Source organism: Protopterus annectens, chromosome 3.part0, assembly GCF_019279795.1.
Source record: "Protopterus annectens isolate FY-2018-M chromosome 3.part0, PAN1.0, whole genome shotgun sequence".
Taxonomy (NCBI): Eukaryota; Metazoa; Chordata; order Ceratodontiformes; family Protopteridae; genus Protopterus; species Protopterus annectens.
Window position 1 is genome coordinate 1,162,440,046 of NC_056731.1, and position 21,264 is coordinate 1,162,461,309.

The window sequence follows — 21,264 nt, forward strand, 5'->3', positions numbered from 1 at the left end:
CATTATTCCCCTAGGCATAACAGCTGAGTGGGAATAGACAGAGGGTATATTTCAAAGGAGCATAAGCACTTGATAAGACAGCATTATTACAGAGCAGCTCACAATGTCAAATAAAGCTGCTTTAGTAATAAGTATAGACTTGCCAAGATAAGATGTCCTGAGAAGGTATTGGAGGGTACCAGGTAGACAAATGGAAATGAAAGATCACTGTGGATAAAATAAATAATAAATGGAGAAATAGAAGAGATAGGCTCTATAGAAGGAACACAGTGGCACATAGTCCAAGGAAATATTAAGACCAGAATACAAGATAGGATAAAACAGAATAATGGATAGAAGAAAACATAGGAAGGCATTATTGGCAGAATTAGTATTATTACAACAGACAAAAAGAATAAAATCTAGTCCAGATGTAGAAAGGAAAAGGGAAATTAAGCAGAAGTTACAGGAACGGGAGGATGTGAAAATATGGAAAAGAGAAATTCAGCAGAAAAATTTACTACGATAACCTCTAAAGCAACAAATATGTTTGTGATAAAATTAAGATAACAGGCAGTAGAGAAGGGAATATACAGGATAAGAGACAAAAGATAGATAAAGAAGAGAATACATCTGGGAGGCCTTTAAGGAATATTAACAAGAGTCATATCAAGAAAAAGGTAGAAAGGAAGGGGGATATCAAATCAGGAAACAAGAGTGGAGAACACCAGAAATGGAACAGATGGAATAGGCAGATAGAAATACTTTTTATCACAAATATCAAGAGAAGAATATGAGGAAACACTTAATAAATTAGCAAAAGGGAAACACCAGGAAGTGATGGTATTTCTATTAAATTCTGGCAAGTAAACAAGGGGGTGATAATACATTGCTGGTTAATCTTGTTCTACAATATATTAAAAGGAGCTAAACCTGCAGACTTGTGGAAGGGGGTGATAATACATTGCTGGTTAATCTTGTTCTACAATATATTAAAAGGAGCTAAACCTGCAGACTTGTGGAAGGAAGCAATTGCATCAGTTATACATAAGGATGAGAAGGAGCCATTAAATCCATTAAATCCTGCTTCCTAACAGACAAGGTTTAGTGCTCAGTCATGATTGTAAGTGCTTCATGCAAATATTAGCAAACAGACTGGGTAAGATCATGACTAAGGTAACAAAGGATGATCAAAGAGGATTTATGGGGGGTGGGGGTCAAAGAACAGCAGATAATATTACAAAAACAATGATGATAATGCAAGATGTTCAGGAAAAAGTACAATGTTTATCTTTAATTTCTTTAGAAGCTGAAAAGACATTTTATAGGCTTGACTTGTTATTCTCGTTTAAAGTGATGCAGAAAAGAGTAATGCCAGGGAGATGGGTTAGATTATTGGAAGGGTTGTATGCTGAAAAGACATTTTATAGGCTTGACTTGTTGTTCTCGTTTAAAGTGATGCAGAGAAAAGTAATGCCAGAGAGATGGATTAGATTATTGGAAGGGTTGTATACAGAAGCAATAGCAATGATTAAAATAGCAGTAAGGCTATCTGGGAAGTTAGATATTAAAAGAGGCACTCTGCGAGGTTGTCCCCCCCCCCTGTTTGATTTATATATTTAACCATTAGTAGAACAAATAAAGGGCTCAGATATACAGGATTATGAATGGGGAATGGAAGAAAAGAAAATAGTATTATATGCAGAAAATGTTTTATTGACATTAAGTAATTACGATGGAGACAGTAAAAGACTTTTTTTTTTTTTAAATATTTTTATTCATTTCCAAAAACAAGAAAACATGAATGCAGGTTATTTATGACAATGAAGTATTTACAAATTATTTAAAAAGGTAGGCTAAAACCTCTAAACAGATATCAAACATTAAAACCAAAATAAAGTATTTACAAGGGTGTCTATTGTTGACATATAATTGACTTTCTATACAATTGTTTCCTGATTATAATCTGCTGCAGTCATTATTCTCCAGTATTTCAGTTACTTTTTGACATGCTACGTATAATGATGTAGTTCTTTCAGTTCTTCCTTTAATAGTGTTCATTTCCAATTGCGATACTGCTGACACCATATTCATGAATTGCTTAAAAGTTGGAGAAGCTTTGGATTTCCAGTTTGATGTAATGTTCTTCCTTGCAATAGCTAGGAGAGTCCATAAGATTACATATTTTGTTCTTGGCACACAGTCGGGTACAGGTGCATTAAACAAAATAGTAGATTTGGAAATCTGGAATTTATCATTGAATACCATTTGCAGAAAATTATTTATTTTATCCCAATATGGTTTAATCAAATGGCATTTAGAACATATGTTGCCAGTCTGCTTTTATTGATAAATCACATCTCCAGCAGCCAATATTTTTCTTAAACATAAGTTCCATTTTATGAGGGGTTACATAAGATCTGTGTATGAATTGCCATGTAAAAAGTCTCCAATGTAATGAAAGTGATGTCTGCTTTGGAGAGAGAAGAATTAGTTTTTATCTCTGTCATTTGGCACATGTCCATTAACTGATCTATAATAATTCCATATTTTGTCATTATTATGCATTTTTATTTTTTTGTTTGTTTTATAAATAGATGATAAGTATCCCTGGCTTCAGGCCAGTTATTTTACATTAAGAAGGTTCGTGGTCTGCACTCTTGTGGGAGAAGAGGCTGGACTCTGCCCTTCTGAGCTGGGAATTTCTGGTTAAAGGTTTATAGTGCCTGAATATTTGAACTGTATCTTACTGAAATTGGTTCACCTTGTTTGCTCTAGCATAGACTAGATCCAGGCCTGCTGAATCTAGCTTTGTTTATATGCTTGTTGTTTGTTTGCTTGTTATTTCCCTGGAAGCTAATTTCACCTAATAACTTCTCAGCTTCTATGGATCACTAGTGATATCTGCATTGCTTACTGTACTTATTTCCTTGTTTCACTTGAAAGAAAGTTACTGTTTGTCGTTTTTGCATTTAGTTACTTGTAACACATTGCACTCAAGTTACCTGGCACTTGCTCACTAAAGCAATTATATAAGTCAGCACTAAAAATTAAAAGCACTACACACCCTCACTCCCCACTGGCCCTTGTTTTCAATTAAGGATTTCCCAATATTATTCTAGCATGTCCAAAGGTCAGTTGTCAATCTCCTCTCCGGTTCAGCTGGTGAATCTGGGAATCTTGAGGCAATGTTATAACTGCCTCATGTACACAGACAACCCTCTCCTCCTCCCACATAACACAAAAACTTGCGAGAGATGCAGCTATTTAGCCAAACTGGAGGCTGAGCTCTCTCAACTCAGGACTGGCAAGACCAGACAGGAGGAGAAGGCAACTACACACACCACAAAACCAGCCTCACATAATGCTACCACTCCACTGAATCAAACACATAAACACACAAAGACATACTGGAGGCTCTGAGTAAAAATTTACCTAAACAGCAGAGGCCTCCAAAGCAGACACCCAAACAACTGCTACCTCAAGACACCCCACAAGCAACACATAAACCACAAAAGCAGTGTGCAAAGCAGTCACAGCCCTTAAGGCCAAATACAACACCAAACATACTTGTCATAGGTGACTCCATAGTCAGACACACTGGCGTCCCACTCACCAGGCTGAACAAGGAGAGGGTCACAGTAAGCTGCCTATCGGGCTAGAATCCGCCACATAACACAAGCACTCGGGTCACTCCACTGCAAGTACAAATATGACACAGTCATTGTCCATGCTGGTGTGAGCGACCTGAGACATACCTCCCTGGACTACATGAAAAGAGACATAGAGGAGCTCTCTGATTATGTAGCCCAGGCAGGTATGACCCTAACCCTGAGCAGTATCCTTCCTTCACCAAGAATGATGCCACAATATAGAGACAAGATGATCAGCTTTAACAATTGGCTTAATGTCTGGTGTCATTCAAAGGGGATCCAGTGTCTGTCTGCCTGGGATGACATGCTTGACAAGCCATGCTGCTTATGAGGGCGGCTTGCACCTGTCACCCTGGGATTCCGGATATTGGCTAAGGCTCTTGCCACCCCATAGTGCCTTTTTAGGCAAGGCTCAAATTCTAAACCTACCACCCTAGAAAACAAAAATGGGAAGAAACTGAGGGTAATGCTGCTCAATGCCAGAAGTCTAAATCTCAAAATGCACACTCGAGGCCCTTCTCAGTATGGAGAACATCGATGTCTGTGCTGTAACTGAAACCTGGTTCAAGGCTCCTGAGAACACCCGGCACTATTAGGTTTTACCTCATATCATGCGTTCGCCCCAAAACCCGGACCACACCACAAAAGGAGGGTGTATCCATATTCATAAAGGATACCCACACCTCCAGGTTGGTGGCAACGCACGAAGCTTGAAACCATCCAGGTGCAACTAACCATAGGCAAAACTGCTCTACAAATTGTAGCATGCTACAGGCCACCCTCTCAAACTCAGGAACCCCACACAGCCTTCCTGAAGACACTGGAGGGTATAAATGTATCTCCAAACACCATCATATTGGGTGACTTCAACTACCCGAATATAGACTGGGAACATTACTCAAGCCCTAACTTTCTAGCCCAACGGTTCCTGGAGTTCATAAATTCAAATGCCATGAAACAGCTAGTCACTGTTCCCACGAGAGGAGAAAATATACTAGATCTCATTGTCACAAACATGGGGACAAAATGCTCCACACCGGAAGTATATCCCTCATTGGTGAGATCTGATCATAAATTAATCTCACTGGAAATCCACATCCCGCCCCCACCCCAAACAAAAAAGACCACAGTGAAGAACTTCTCTAAAGCAAACTTCACACTACTCAAGACTGGTGTAGTATCCTTCAAGGCCCCTGAGCCAGAGGAAACCACAACCCAAGCTGAGGAAGCCCTTACAAATGCCTTCTATGAACACCTCCAGGACTGCATGGATCAGGCAATCCCAAATAAAACCAAGACTCTTTCCACAAAGGGCAAGCGTCCAGTCTGGTGGACCCCAGCCATTAACAAACTTTACAATAAGAGGAGAAAGCTATTACATGATGGAACAAAATCCATAAAAGGGAAGTCACCCCTGATCATTATTAGTAAAGAAATACAAGCACTCATAAAATCAACTAAGGCCAATTTTGAGAGAAAAATTGCCATGGATTCAAAGGACAATCATAAGGCCTTTTTCAGCTATGTTAGGAACCTGGGTGGAAACTCCCAGATATGCTCAGAATTAGTCCAAAATGATACAAAAATCACTGAACCCACAGACATTGCCAACATACTGGCAGACAGGTTCAGTGCAAACTTCACCCCCTCCCCTAAAGGAGAGATAACTATCCCAGCCGAGTGTAGCCTCCCGGACATCTCAAATGCGCAGGTGAAAGCTGCTCTCTCTAAAGCTAAAAACACAGCATCAATGGGACCGGATGGTGTCCCCGGCTGTGTGCTACACGAGCTAAATGAGGAATTAACCCGCACATAAGGCAGCTGTTTAATCTCAGCCTTACCACAGGATACGTGCCCAAGGGTGGCGTCACGGCAACTGTGGTCCCACTCCACAAAGGTGGCCTCTCGGACCCTGGTAATTACCGCCCCATAAGCTTAACAAGTCTAGTCTGCAAAGCTATGGAGAGGATCATAATGGAGCTCATAAACAAAGATATAGGGGACTTGCAGACATTGGACCCGACCCAGTTTGGCTTTGTCAAGGGAAGATCATGCCTTTTGAACTTGGTCGACTTCTTTGAAACAGTCACCAAGGCCATTGATGAGGAAAGGCAGTCCATACAGCCTACCTTGACCTTGCAAAGGCTTCGACACAATACCCCACTCGGGTATTGTAGAAAAACTTACCAGCTTAAATGTAAACCCATATGTCACAAGATGGGTTGCAAACTGGCTTAAGGACAGAACCCACAGGGTTAGAGTTGCTGGCGCTGTGTCAGACTCCAAGCCGGTCACAAGTGGTGTCCCACAGGGCTCGGTCCTTGGCCCCTATTGTTTGGCATCTACTTCTCAGAAGTACAGGCCAGCATGGGAGGACTTTGGCTGACAAAGTTTGCAGGCGACTGCAAACTGGGCCATAGTGGAAAGTGCATCGGACACGGATATCCTTCAGAAGGGACTCATGGAAACAGATAGCTGGTGCCAGAGCCATGGCCTGAAGTTAAGCGCCAAAAATGTATAGTCATACCCTTTGGGAAAAACAAGGTAACCCCAAGCTACCATATAGGTGGCAATCCACTAAGCACAGAAGAGGTTATCAGGGACCTGGGGACCCAGGTTGACAGTGGCCTTTCGTTTGACACTCACATTGCTAAAGTGGTTAGAAAGACCTTCTACATTGCCCACCTGATCATGAAGGGATTCACATCCAGATCTAGTGAGGTCATTGTACTTATCAGACCAATGATCGAGTACAATGCCCCATTCGGGATGTATCTCACCAGACATCTGCAGCAATTGGAGAGACCCCAAAAGTTCCTCACCAAAAGGATAAAGGGACTCCAAAATCCGTCATATGCTGCCAGATTGAAGAAACTCCAGCTCTATTCAGTAGCATACCGTCTGCTCAGAGGTGACATGTGCCTGACATACAAGGCCATGTCCAACCCGAATTAATGGACATGCTCCACCTCAAAAATCCAAATCCACCAAAACCACTAGAGCAAGCAACTTAAACCTTAGCACGGATATAAATAGGGCGTGCTGGAGGGATAGATTTATCACTCAGAGACTCCCTATGCTGTGGAATAAAATCCCGGTCCATGTGAGGCAGAGCACCTCGCTGACTCTGTTCAAGAGAAATCTAGACCTGTGGATGGGAGATCGTAGGTTTACCCCGGGAATCATCTCTGTGTCACTGCTGGACAGAGGCACAACAAACTAATGGGCACAGTATTTTTTCATATAAGGGGTGGCGTAAGCCACAAAAATTTGGGCTAGGCTTATAAATGCCTTAGGGCAGATAGCCTAGTATAAACCTATGAACCTATGAACCTTTCCAGTAATGGGTTGATTTGTTAGTAATATTATATGTTCTATAAGGTTAGGAACATTTTGTCTTATTGATGGTTGCATTGTTTCTTGTTTGCTTAATGTATACTGTCTTAATTCTTGTACATGTAACCACGAACTATCTTCCATATTTAATTTCTGTTTAATCTGGTCTATTGTCAGAGGTTTTCCAGAGTTTAGCAATTGATGCCAATATATGAATCCCTTTTCTTTAAGCATGTTGACTACTTCCATATTAAATGTTATTATATTACCTTGTGTGTACGCTACTGGATATAAAAAAAATGACCATGCTTTAATATCAGGATTGCTATTAATAAGATTTTGGAAAATTTTTAATGTATAAGTAATGTATTTGGAACTTATATTTTTATTCTTATGTATCATCATATATTCCTTCATCAGCCATAGAAAATTGTTTGGTATGAAATCTGTATACTTATTTGCTACTACAAATCCTGATTTTAACCAGATTCTCTCATGAACTAGCTTCCATTTTGATGTATATTTTGTATTTAACCATAATGATATTGTTTTAATAATGGATGAATGCAAATATATTTCTATGTCTGGTAAACCTATGCCACCTATATCCCAATCATATAGATGATACTTCATAGCTATCCTTGGTTTTTTTGGATACCATAGGAATCTTACCATTAAATCATTTAATTGTTTTAGGTGCGATTTAGCTGGTGGCAAAGAACAAGCTTGTATGACATAAAGAATTTTTGGAAATATGATCATTTTAATTATATAAAGCCTTTCTTCCATTGAAAAGAAGAATTTATTCCATCTTTGTATTAGATTTTTAATATTATTTAAGGTCTCTTTATAATTTGTTTCAATTGTAGTATCTAGGTTGTTAGTTATTCTAATTCCCAAGTATTTAATTATATTATCGGTAGAGATATATTTATGGTATTTTTTACTTAGATCTTTTTTATTAGTATTTATAAGCAATACATTTGTTTTGTTCTCATTAAATTTAAGACTTGAATAGTTTTGAAAGTTTTGAATTGAGTCCCATAATGCTTTTAAACTGCTATTATTATTTTTTAAGGTAATTAAAATATCATCAGCAAAAAGTTGAATTTTAAGCTCTAGGCTGTTGTCTAGTTGTATTCCTTCAATATTTTTATCCATACGTATATTATTTGCTAAGGGTTCAATGACTAGCGCAAACAATAACGGAGAAAGAGGGCAGCCTTGTTTTGTGCCCTTAGTTATTTTAATAGATTTAGACAGACAAGATCCCAGTTTTATATAAGCCAATGATTTTATTAACAAAGTGAAGTTGTTTGAGAAGCCATATTCTTCTAAAACTAACCACAGATAATCCCAGTTCACTGAATCAAACTCGCTATTTATGTCTAAGCTAATAGCATTCATTTTGTTTTTTGTGACATTTATATAATCAATTAAGGAAAGAATTCTTTTAATGTTGTCATAAGTGTTCCTATCTTTTATAAAACCTGTTTGATCCTCCTCTATCAGAAATGGTAGTAATTGTTTTATTCGAGCAGCATGTATTGCCATAAAAATTTTATAATCTATATTAAGAAGTGAAATGGGTCTGTATGATGAACATTCATTGGGATCTTTATTTTGTTTCAGAATTGGTGATATTAATGTGTACTTCCAAGAAGGAGGAATGTCTTTACCATTTTTAACTGATGTAAAGACATTCAATAACAACAGCAAAGCCTTATTTGATAGTAATTTAAACATTTCTGGGGTGATATTATCTATACCTGGAGCTTTGTTTAATTTTAGCTTATTTATTTCAGCTTTAAGTTCTGTCATTGTTATTTGTTTATCTATTATTGTACCTGCTCCTCTAATAACCTAACTTTAACATTGTTTTTGAGAAAAGCTTCCAATGCTGAATGTGTTTCTGTTTTCTCATTTTGATTATTAAGTTTATGAAAAAATAGCCTAAAAGCTTCTAGTATTCCTTCTAAATCAGATACTTTCTTTTTGGTTTCTATATTATGTATTTCCTTGATTTGATTTGTTTTAATAATCTTTTTAGTCCTATTTGCTATTCTTCATTGTTTTTTAGGGTTCATTGAATAGTAACATAGTTTAATTTTTTTTAAGTTGATCATTGTTTTGTGGTGTAGCGTCTCTGAGTATTTTTTATTAGTATCTTCTAGTTCTTTTATTAAGTTGGTGTTTCCATTTTGAATATCAAGCTTTAAATTATCTACTTTTGACTGTAATTCCATTAATTCCTTATTCCACTGATTTTGTTTATTTTTATACCATCCCACCGCTCTTCCATATAGGTATGCTTTCAATGCATCCCATATATATATTTCAGATACATCTTTTGTAAGATTGATATCTAGGAATGTTTGTGTCTCTTTAATATAAAATTCCTTAAAATCTTTGAGATTTGTTATGTAAGATGGTATTCTTGTTACTGATATCCTTCTCTTGAAACATAAGTCTATCTCAAATGTTATAGTGTTATGGTCCAAAAATGGACATGAAATTGTCTTGACTTTATTTAATTTAGAGGTTAAATCCTTTCTTATGTACACTCTATCTATTCTAGAGTATGTATTATGTCTATGGGAAAAATGTGTAAAGAATAGTGAATCTGGGATAGCATACTCATTTATGTCAACTATATTAAAAGTTTCAACAAACTCAGATAACAACTTTGTTAAAGGTGATCTCTTGCGTGTAGTTTTAGTATTTGTGTCAGTTTCTTTTATAATGCAATTAAAATCTCCAGCTATGATTAAATTGCCTTTGTTATATTGTACAATGTCTTCTAAGTGTTGTTTGGCCACTCTAACACCTAGTCCTGGTATCCAATAAATATTCATTAATGTATATATCATTTCATTGATAGATATTGTCACTAGACAAAACATTCCTGAGTTGTCATGGAACGTGTTTATGATTTTAGGCATTAAAGTAGTGTTTTTCCACAAAATTGCTACTCCCCTTCGCTTCTGATTATAGGCGGAACTTACTAGAATTGTATAATTTTTATTGTTTATTTTATTTATGTCTTCCTGTGTATGGTGTGTTTCCTGTAAAAATACTAGTTGCACTTCACATAGCTTTAAATATCTATAAAGACTTCCCCTTTTGCAGCTATTATTTAAACCATTTACATTAAGAGATATACATTTTGCAATTAGATTTATATTAGCTTTGCTTTTATCCATATTCATATACTCGTAACAATGTGTAGATGTGTGTACATGAAGAGAATGACTTGTTCTTTCTTCTTCTAACAGTATTACAATAGATTATAGACACCCAATAAAAGTAAATTACAAGATCACAACTGAGAACAATATAACATAAACAACCACCAAACCCCTCCATGAGAAAAAACATCTCATCCTTGAATGATCTAATCATTCAAGCGATCTCTCTAAGTCTGCATTTCAGCATCCTCCCCCGGCCCCGCCATATGGTAGTTTTATAATGAAAAGTATCTTATATATCTTTCAAGTATACATGTATCTGTCTTAACAGATTACTTAAATACAGTCTTTATCTATTTTTAATATTTTATAAAACACTAAGGCAACACAACTATACATAGATTTAATACTTAACTATTTGGTTTTGTTAAAATTGTAAAGGAAAATCTTTTATTTTAATATATCTTTTGTGTAGCAATAATGGTTATGCATCTTAAAATAATATGCTTGCTGTCTATCTCGCTTGTAGTGTGAGTGGCATTCATAGGTATAAAATTTATTGTAATGGTCTACCTATATATATATATATATATATATATATATATATATATATATATATATATATATACATATATATATATACATATACATACATACACATACACACACACATATATATATATATATATATATATATATATATATATACACACACACACATACATACATACATACACACATATATGCAGACATACAAAAAAAAAATGCTAAGCATTATATGCATCAGTTAATCATGCCACAAGTTGATTAAATCAGAAAGTATCTGAAACAATGAATATAACGTTACATTTGTATTGTCATTTATCAGTAATCTTATAGTTTTCTTTTAATTCAAAAAGTCATATTTTAGTGGTATGAATGCTACTAATTTGTTTTTGGCATTGGTATTATATAGTTTAAGACTATATTTCTTAGCAATTCCTATATATTTATTAGTGCCACTGGCATATTTCATCGCTAGTGTACCACATATGTCATATGTCAAATAGCAACTCATACTCCTTATGATATTACAGGATTTATCTGCAGCATTATAACTGTAAGGTTGGAAAATATGAGAAGCAAAATAGGCTTTAAATATGCTATAACACAATTGTTTGGTACTTATTACTGTCAACTCTTCTACATACACAGGAAAAGATAACCTTATATGACCATCAACAATTTTCCTTCATTTTTCTCTTCATCCTTCTATTCTCCATTTTAATAAATATTTGTTTCTATTGTGGCTTCTTTGAATTTAGTGAGGGTACTCCATATCATATTATAGATAATATACAACGTTCAAACAGAGAACATGCCCAATATAGAGACATATTCTCAACTCAAGTGGTCCACACCATATATTTATAACACTGCAGTCAGAAATATACTAATGAATATGCAATAACTAGCAGCTTTGCAGCATGTGTGTGTCTCTAACAAGTACATACATATAGGATATTAAAAAGAATAGATAGCATGCTCTTGTTTCATAATTAACAAATACACACAGCCTGGTATTTACTTTCATAAATTCAGAAATTAGACCTGTTACTTATATGCATATCAGGTACCAACAGCAATATGTTAGTAAATGCCTATGCTATTCAAATCATATTTTAATGCTGATTGATATGAGATGTAGCTGACAATGGCTTTAGCGTTTGTGATGTTATATAATATATATCCAGTATTATAAGTAAAAGTATGTTGCATGTCTATTTGCAATCTAAGGTTCAAGGCTGATCAATTTAGACATACAAGACAATCTCATTAGCCTTGGTTGTATAATGGGAGTTACTGTGTCTCTACACAACCATTCATTTTCAGTGAGGATGTTCAATTTTAATATAACTTGCCTTTAATAAAAGCATACTTATAATTCAGCAGTTCTTTCCTATATATATATATATATATATATATATATATATATATATATATATATATAAACAATATCATAAGCAAGACTGAGATTTTTTCTTGCTCATTACTGCTTAATGATTGTGCTACTTGAACAATTTAATATTTACAGAGTATCTTGATAATTAAACAGCAACTCCTTTTTACCCTTAAGATGCCTAATAACACATAGCTACATTCATGAACCTTAATTGACTTACTATCCTTAAGGTTGAGTACACTAGCTGCAGTGTGTTTACAAATATGTTATATAGTTCCAGTCAAGGACTTAAATATATTAAATTTTTATAAAATTTAGTTAAGATCACCCACATAAATTACTATAATTTATCAGAAAAGATTATAGTAAAGTCTGTATATGTTAACTATTCATACAGTTTCTTCCAAGTGATATACTTCTTTTTAAGCTTTGTGTGCTGTTTATGTGTACAATTCAAAATGAATAACAAATATTACAATATAATAAAACATTACGTATGTGTTGATACCTTCTAAATTCATTAGGTACTTCAGTGTACTTTTAATATTTGTTAAAACTGTAAAAGCATTTTGCCATCTCATAAATAGTGTGCTGGTTACTTTAAGTAGCTTAGGAGCTGACACCACACCCATACTGTCTTGTTTTAGTGCTGACATCACTCATGACTGTTTACTTTCATTTTGTGCTGTTAGAAGGTTTAACACACTGTAATGGATTCTAACTGAAGAACCTTCATTCAGGGGTAGTAAAATAAGAGTTCCCAGCTCGTGACCATGACGGGAAGACAAAAACAAAGTAAGTGAAGTTTTTAGGGCTTTTTTTAAACTGAACACCAGCTCATTAAACTTCTATTAGTTTTCTTAACATTGAGGGCAGATATACAAGCCAAACAGTTGTTTGTTAGTCAAAAAGGCACTTTTAGCATCAAAGAATAGATAATTACTTTTCAAGGCACTTTTTGACAGTTATTACTATCAGTTTTTATATATTATTATGTGTATTAAATACATCAGTTTAGATATTTCATGCAGCTTAGTGTAAATAATATAAAAAGGAATCGTGCTCATTTAAACACACCACATTAATATGTCAGTGTAAATACATCATATTCTGTACTAGCTGTAAAAGGCAGGTGATTTATAAATGAACTATCTAAACATCATTTAGAGATAGAAAAATCATGACTGTAAGTATTTACACTGTAATAGAGAAAGATATGTTACCTTGCTTTCTTTAAGTTTGTTTCCTTTAGTTATAAAATGTCCTGCTTATCTTGTTTTTACATTGTTTCAAAGACTGACACATGTGTAAAGCATGAATGCTTTCAAATAACTTTTTTGCCTTACAGAGCAAATAGAAGACAATAATGTTTGTGTTTTTCATATGTCTTTTATCGTTTCTTCTTCTTCTTGTCAGCAGTGCTCCATTCATTTTTTTCTAAGTGACGCTTAACCCCAAATTGGGAGAAATCCATTTCTTCCACATTATCCAAGGTTTTATTAGCTGAAAGATAAGAAACTGTTGCTTGCAGAGTGTCAAAAGTTTTAGGACCTTCAGTAACAAATATTTTTATTCTTGCAGGGAGCAGCAAGTGGACTTTAGGTTGTCTTTTTTTCAATTCCTTTATCAGAGGGAGACATTCTTTTCTTGCAGTTATAACTCCAACAGAATAATCATTATCAAATCTGATTATGTTGTCATTGTATTTAACTGGAGAAGTTGACCATGCTGTTTTTAAAATAAGTTCCTTGTCCTGTGATGAAAAAAACGTTACTATTATTGATCTCGGGTGATTTTTTGATTTGATTGTTGATGAAGCAGCTCTTAAGGATCTGTGGGCTCTTTCAATTCCATAAGAAAGAGCTTCAGGCAATTTTAAAACTTCTGGTAACCAGGTAGTAAGGAAAGTCACCATGTTATCTCCCTCAGTTTTCTCTGGTAGCCCATAGATGCAAAGGTTATTCCGTCTGGACCTGTTCTCTAGATCCTCTATTTTATTTTGTAATGAAGCATTTTGTTGTGATAAAAAATGTAGCTGAAGATCTTGTTCTGAGAGTCTGCCCTCAGTATCATTTAAGGATCTCTCTATGTCAGCTATTTGAGACTTCTGTTGCGTCATTATTTCTTGTAGTTGCTGTATTTGTTTTGTAGATCTCTCCTCAGAAGTGTCCAGTTTGGTATTCATTTTGTCAAATTTCACTGACAAGTCTTGTATAGCATTTAATAAAGACTGCGTCTCCTTTTTCATCGTCTGGTCCTGTGTGGTATGCTTAGAAAAGCTCATTTTCAATAGATTCAGATACCTTCCTTCTTGTTTTTGACAGGAAAAATAATGTTTAAAGCCAAATTTTTTGCACTGTAGACTTCTAGTGATATTAGTAGAAGTAATTCAACAAAATAGGTTTGTCTGCAATATCTAGTTTTTAAAAAATCCTGTCAGAAATATCTTTTGAGTGCAGAGCTGAGAAAAGATGCTGCCAACCAGTCTACATCCTAGCCACGCCCCAAGTAAAAGACTTTGAGGGATGTTGGAAATGTATGGAACAAAATCAGAATATAAGGTGAACAAAGAAAAGACAAAGGCAATGAGGGTGGTTAAACATTTCATACTTAGCAGCTAGACGAGGATTTCTGCATAGAAAGTATGAAGTATTTAGGGATCTGGCTGACTATTAGAAGGGACAAAAGTAACTACATTCAAAATAATTTATATCAAAACTAAACAGCAGCTACAAAACTGGAATGTGCTGGGGTTGGACATAATGCAGTGTACAAGTATTACAAATGAGTGTAATGCCATAATGTGATTATATAGGTCAAGAATTGTTTTCATTGCCAGGGAATAGCTACCAGAAGTGGGTAAAACAGATATTTAAGGAATTTATTTGGAAGGGGAAAAAACTAGGGTAGGTTGGGAAAAAATTGACACAATCATTGGAAATGGGTGGCCTGGGAGTTCCTGATTTAAAGATTAATTTACAGGCATCAATAGCTGGAAATGTGTTGAAATTATTGAAGAACACAAACAGTACCACAAACTGCAACAAAACAAGTCAAGGCAGGAATAGACAGCACCTCAGACTCTTCAGCTCTTCAGCTCTTTATTAAAATAACAAAAATAAAACCAGTAGTAATACCAACAAGTGAAGTTAAGCGTTTTTCGTCTAGTTAAATAACTAGACTTCTTCAGTGGGTCTGAAGAAGTCTAGTTATTTAACTAGATGAAAAGTAATTAACTTCACTTGTTGGTATTACTACTGGCTTTATTTTTGTTATTTTAATAGAGCTGAAGAGTCTAATGTGCTGAAATTGATAGATTCAAGATATGATGCATGTCAACAAGGATGTAAAGGAAGAGAGAACGACAGTGGAAGAGGTGAGGTGATGTACTGATAGTATTACTTCAGGTTAAGAAGAAGGAGTTAAAGATGGAGTGGTTTAGTCAGGCACAGAGAACATAAAGAAAGGTGGGGGAAGGAGGACACAAGGCTTAATATGAGAAGGTAATTATTATAGGAAAGGGATAGACAAACAGAGGTAAAGTACTGCTCTCAAATAACTGAAGGTCAGAAAATAAAGACATGGAAGATGGAGAGAAATATTCCCTCAGAGACTGTCTAAGATGGGATTATGAGGGGACACAAGACTGATGGAACAGAATGAAGAGGTCAAAAAGAAGGAACAGATACCAAAAATATTACAGGAAACTGAAGATAGGACAAAAGAAGGGAAATGCATGGCAGGCTTATTAAAACTGGGAAAGACTTGTTAAGGGGGAAGGGAAAAAATGTGTGGAAACATACCTCTCAAGTGTACCTCATTAAGAGGAATGTACCTCATTTCGGGTCTTAAAAAAGTTTCTTGTTCCTTGAAGTTCCTCAAAGTTCCACATTGAAAGACTCTGCCACACATTCAGTGTTAGGAATTGTTTTAATGAAATCCATTGTAAATAGAAATGAATCATATTAATTCATTAAAATATCTTCTTTATAAGTAAAACCAGCATATTTTAACCATCCTATGACCTTCCTAGTTGAAGTTGTTAGTAAGCCATTAGTATGTGTTCCACATTTTGCCCATTTGTTCCACATTATGAGGGCTAGTGTTCCTCATTTTGGACATGGTACATTGAGAGCTATGTGTGGAAATTTGAAGACACAGTAAGAAACGATACTAGGGGTGCAAATAGGCAAGGATGCTTATGCTTCCAAAATATGTAAGCAAAGCAAGGGAATTCAAAATATTTGCATGAAAGTGTTTGCATAAATATTTTTATACACCAGCTAGATTAGTATGTTCTCTGGGGAGGATGAACAATGTTGGAGGTGTAAGATAGAGACAGGAAAACATGACTTCATGTCTTTTGGGAATGCTGGAACCTAGATAGATGTAAAAGAGACATGCAAGATATCTTACACAGGCTAATGGGAGAAAGAAATCTCTTATCACCTAAATTATGGTTATTAGGGTATGAAGAATGGATAGGAAATAAATATAAAGTGATACTTGGCAAGTTGATGACCATAGACAAGAAGGAAATTACAAGTAAGTGGAAAAACTAGAAGGAGCTCAGGGTGGAAGATGTGATATAAATGATGAAGAACTTGGAATTAATATAGAAGTCTGGCAAGGAAGACAAGCAATTAAAAAATCATTTAATAGTTTGAGGAAAGAGGTAGGAGAAGAAGTGAGTAGTTAAGACCTTCAAACAAGAGAACTAAGAAAAGACAATATGAGACAAAAAGGGATAGGAGTACAAAACATAAAAGATAAAGACTGGCAGTGTCAACAAGGGAGACACGCAATATCATATCGAGAAGGACTGTAAATAAATATACAGGTTGTTTTTTTCTCATGTTTATTTTTTTTTACTCTTTTGTCTTTAATGACAGATGGTATATATTGTCTCGTTATATTTGTCTCTATTGAGTCATAGTCCATAAATGTTTATTGGAATTAAGTAGCAAGAAACAGAATGTGTAATGAACAATATCCGTTTTTTTATGAAAAGGACAAGGATATAATCAAGTGACTGGTTTAATTAACCAATGAGGATACAACTTTAAGGGGTATATAGACTTGATTTTGCTAGTATTGTAAGATCAATAACTTGGTAATGACACATAAATGTGATATGGAAAGCTATGAGACAGGTATTTATTTTACTTCTGATTGCTTGATACTCTATACAGTAAAGTTGTTTATAAACAAAAATTCTAATTTGTTTTGTACAGCTTCATAAAAAGGATAGAACTTCCATGTTAAGGCAAGTTACAAACAGATTGCTAAAAAACAGTATATATTTGAATGAAGATATTAAACAAGGCTGTCTAATGTGAAAAAAAACAATGGTGAATGTTCAGCTAAAAGTAAAAAGTGTATTGCTTGTGAGAAAAATAATTATATTTCAAAATCATGTCTCTTACTTAAGAAGCAAAACATTTGTAAAAGTTTTTTGCTTTCACATATGCAGTATGAATTATATGTCAACTACCATTCACAGCACTGCCAAACAATAACTTTAGTAGTGAAGTCAGAACAGAGCACATCATTTTATGCTTTTACTGTGCGGATGTGTACTTTTAAGCCTCAGCCTTGGAGAAGACCATAAATATGCAAGCTATCCTTGTAGCTTTTATATACTTTGACTTCTTCTGTCTTCAGTACCATCAGATTTATTATTATGAATCTTGGATTTATTCATGCTTCTAACTGTGCTGATATTTAAGTCATTCTGCAGCTGCACAAGATAATTTATTTTTAATAATATCAAATGTCTCACTGACATTATAATGCAGTATGTTTTGTTGCTTTAAATGTTTTCCAGGGATACTACCAGAAACATCAATTTCCACTTTCTGTATTGGTTCTTCTAGTCAAGAAAAATCTGGCCTGTACATTTTGCAGCATGATGTTGGTGTATTTAAGAAAGCAATGCCAAGAGGCGAAAGAAAGTAAACAAAACTGTGAATGCTAAGCAATGAACTATGATTTTATTACCTTATGAAGAAATAAAATCTCAGTTAATACAAAGCTTCAAAATCTCAGTTAATACAAAGCTTCACCTCAACAAAGCTATGCCCAAAATGTGAATAAGAAGAAAATATGGTGATTTATGCACACCACCAGACAGATTCAAAGATTTAAATAGAGGTTCAGATATGATAATGTATTCTGCACCAGTATCAAGTTTACATGCCATATTTTGTCTAATTGCAAGCTTTCCAGACCAAGCAGCATCATGTTTGCTGTTTATAGTCTATACTGCATTCACAGTATATTCATAACTATGCAAACAAGCATTTTAGTTTTTTTTCAGTTACTTTTCCTCAAGTACAAACAAATCTTGTTGAAATACTTTGTATGGACATTTACATATCTTTGAGGAATGATAATTACTACTTAACCTAAAAATATGCTTAATGCCTCTACAGCAATGACAGTAGTGCAATGCATAGCACACTCACCCTTGGTGCACAAGGCTGTTTTTTTTTTCCACACCAGGTAGATTGGTTGCTGACATTGCAGTGCAGCATAAGGGGAATGCTGCACTTCTGCATGTTCCATCCTCCAGATGAGATATTAAACTGAGACCGCATTTGCTTGAGTTAGTTGTAGCTCATGTGGATGTAAAAGATCCTACAGCACCTATCAAAATGAGTAGGGGGGCCTTTATTTTATATAACATAAAACACATTATTCATATATTTACAAATGTACATATTTACAGGCACATTTATACGCATTTCTATTTTTTAAATATTTATCATTTTTCTTATTACACCCTCATTGTCATTCTTTCATAATTGTCCCCCTCACTCCTTCTTCCACAACTATAATCTAATTGTTCCCCATATATCTACCAAAATCCAATTTCCATTAAACAAAATTTTATTGAATCTTTCATTCTAAATAACCCATATTACATAAAATAAATTCTTATCTACACTTCTCACATATTCTTTCTTCTTGTTCTTATAATATCCATGCATAATCATATTCATATCTATATTGTTTATTAATATTCTCAAAAAATGTTTCCTCACAAAACTTTTTCTAGAGTTTTGCCACTTTTTGGCATTTCAAAAAAAAAACACACTGTTTCAACTTTATTTTTACATGGCATGATTCCCTTTACTCTGGTAATTTATTTATTACCAGTCTCCATAGGAAATCCTGACACTCTATTATCTTGGTACACCACATTTTCCTGACTTTAAAGGCTTTAATCACTTCTTGTAAATTTTCCATGGATTTACATAATAATATTGTTTCATAAAATTATTATACCAAATACTTCTATCTTTCTCTAGATCATCAATTTTTATTTTACGTTAGCATTTTTCTGGATAATTATTAATTATTTTCTATTCTCATCATCTCCAATGACTTTTTTACATATATTTAAACATTCTCACTATTAATTTTTCATTCTTTTCCTTTACACATTTTAATAATCTATAGAAGTTTAAAGAAGCAGAATAAACAACTGCATATAGGAACCCCTATCCCATTTTATCTTAACTCATATACAACACACCTTTTTTACTGTTTAATCCTGAACCCCATATGGAAGAAAACAATTACACAACTTCTTTATCATATTTTTGTAGGACCATATATCCATTTGACATAAAAATATTTTCCCATTAATACAGAATTCATCAGATAAACCATTTCCTGAATGTTAATATATACGCCATCCACAGAAGACATATTTCTTTCATTTCTTTTATCAAAATTTCTATTGCATCATAAGTACATAATTTTCCCAAATGTTATCCCTAGCAGAGGCACCTCATTCATTGAAAACTGCATACCCCTAGTTTTTACTACATCACCCAAAAGCTTACTTTTATCTTTCTTTATCTTTATTCAAGGTCATTCCTATTTCCATTAAAAATCCATTCAGATGAACCAACACTTCCTTTATCCATGTTTTGTTCTTAGCAAATACAGCTGTATCATCTGCTTATGTCAAAACTACTGGAATCACCACCTCCTTTTTCATCACATATCTAGTTAGCATCTTTCATTTAATTAACTACCTTATTCGTTATCACATTCATTACCAATACAAGCAATATTCCACTCATGAGACATTCTTGTCTTATACCACACTTCATGCATATTTCTTTACTCAGTCACCCATTCACTAACACAGTCACAATATTATTTTACTATGCTGACATGCACACTCTCCTAATTCTATCACATATTCCATACTTCTCCATAACATCCCACAAAATATCATGTCCTGCTATATCAGATGTCTTGCTAATATCACCAAGGATAAGTTTCACAGCCTACTTTTCACTTATAATATCATCCACAATTTTTCTCACAGCCAATAATTTTTGGCATCTCTTCCTTTTTATACCATATATAATTTTTCCATAATATCCAGCATCCTTTCTTATAGGTTCATAGGTTCATACTAGGCTATCTGCCCTGGGGCAATTATAAGCCTAGCCCGATTCTGTATGGCTTACACCACCCCTTGATTTGAGTATACTGTGCCCTTTTTAAGGTTTAGTTTACTGTGCCTCTGTCTAATAGTGACACGGGAGTAATCCCTGGGACAAAACTATGATCCCCCATCCACTTATCGAAATTCTTCTTGAAGAGATTCAGTGAGGTGCTCTGCCTCACATGAACTGGAATTCTATTCCAGAGCGAAGTGAGCCTCTGGGTTATGAACCTGTCCCTCCAGCAAGTTCTATTTATTTCTGTGCTGAGGTTCAAGTCCCTCGAGCGTGTGGCTCTAAGGGATTTAGATTTCCATTCTCTACTGTATTATTCTCATAAATAATTTATAATATGAGTTATTTACTGTGATGGATCGCCATTTTTTATTTCATTCTTCTCATTTTTCCATATAAATTTTAATATCCCACCTATATAACTCTTCATAAACAAACTCTTGTTTCAACCAATCATTCAGTATATTCACAAGATACTCTCTTTGCCAATCTACTATTTCTTGTACACTCCATACCCTACCATCTGAGTCTGATACTGAATCAGCATTTACTTTCCTCAGTAATTTATCCAATTCACTAACAGTAATTTCTTTTTCAAGTTTTTTGTTCACCTCGTTGGAATTTTTTTAAAATTTCCATTACCTATTTTCCTTCTTGTTACTCTTATACATATTTTCTTCATG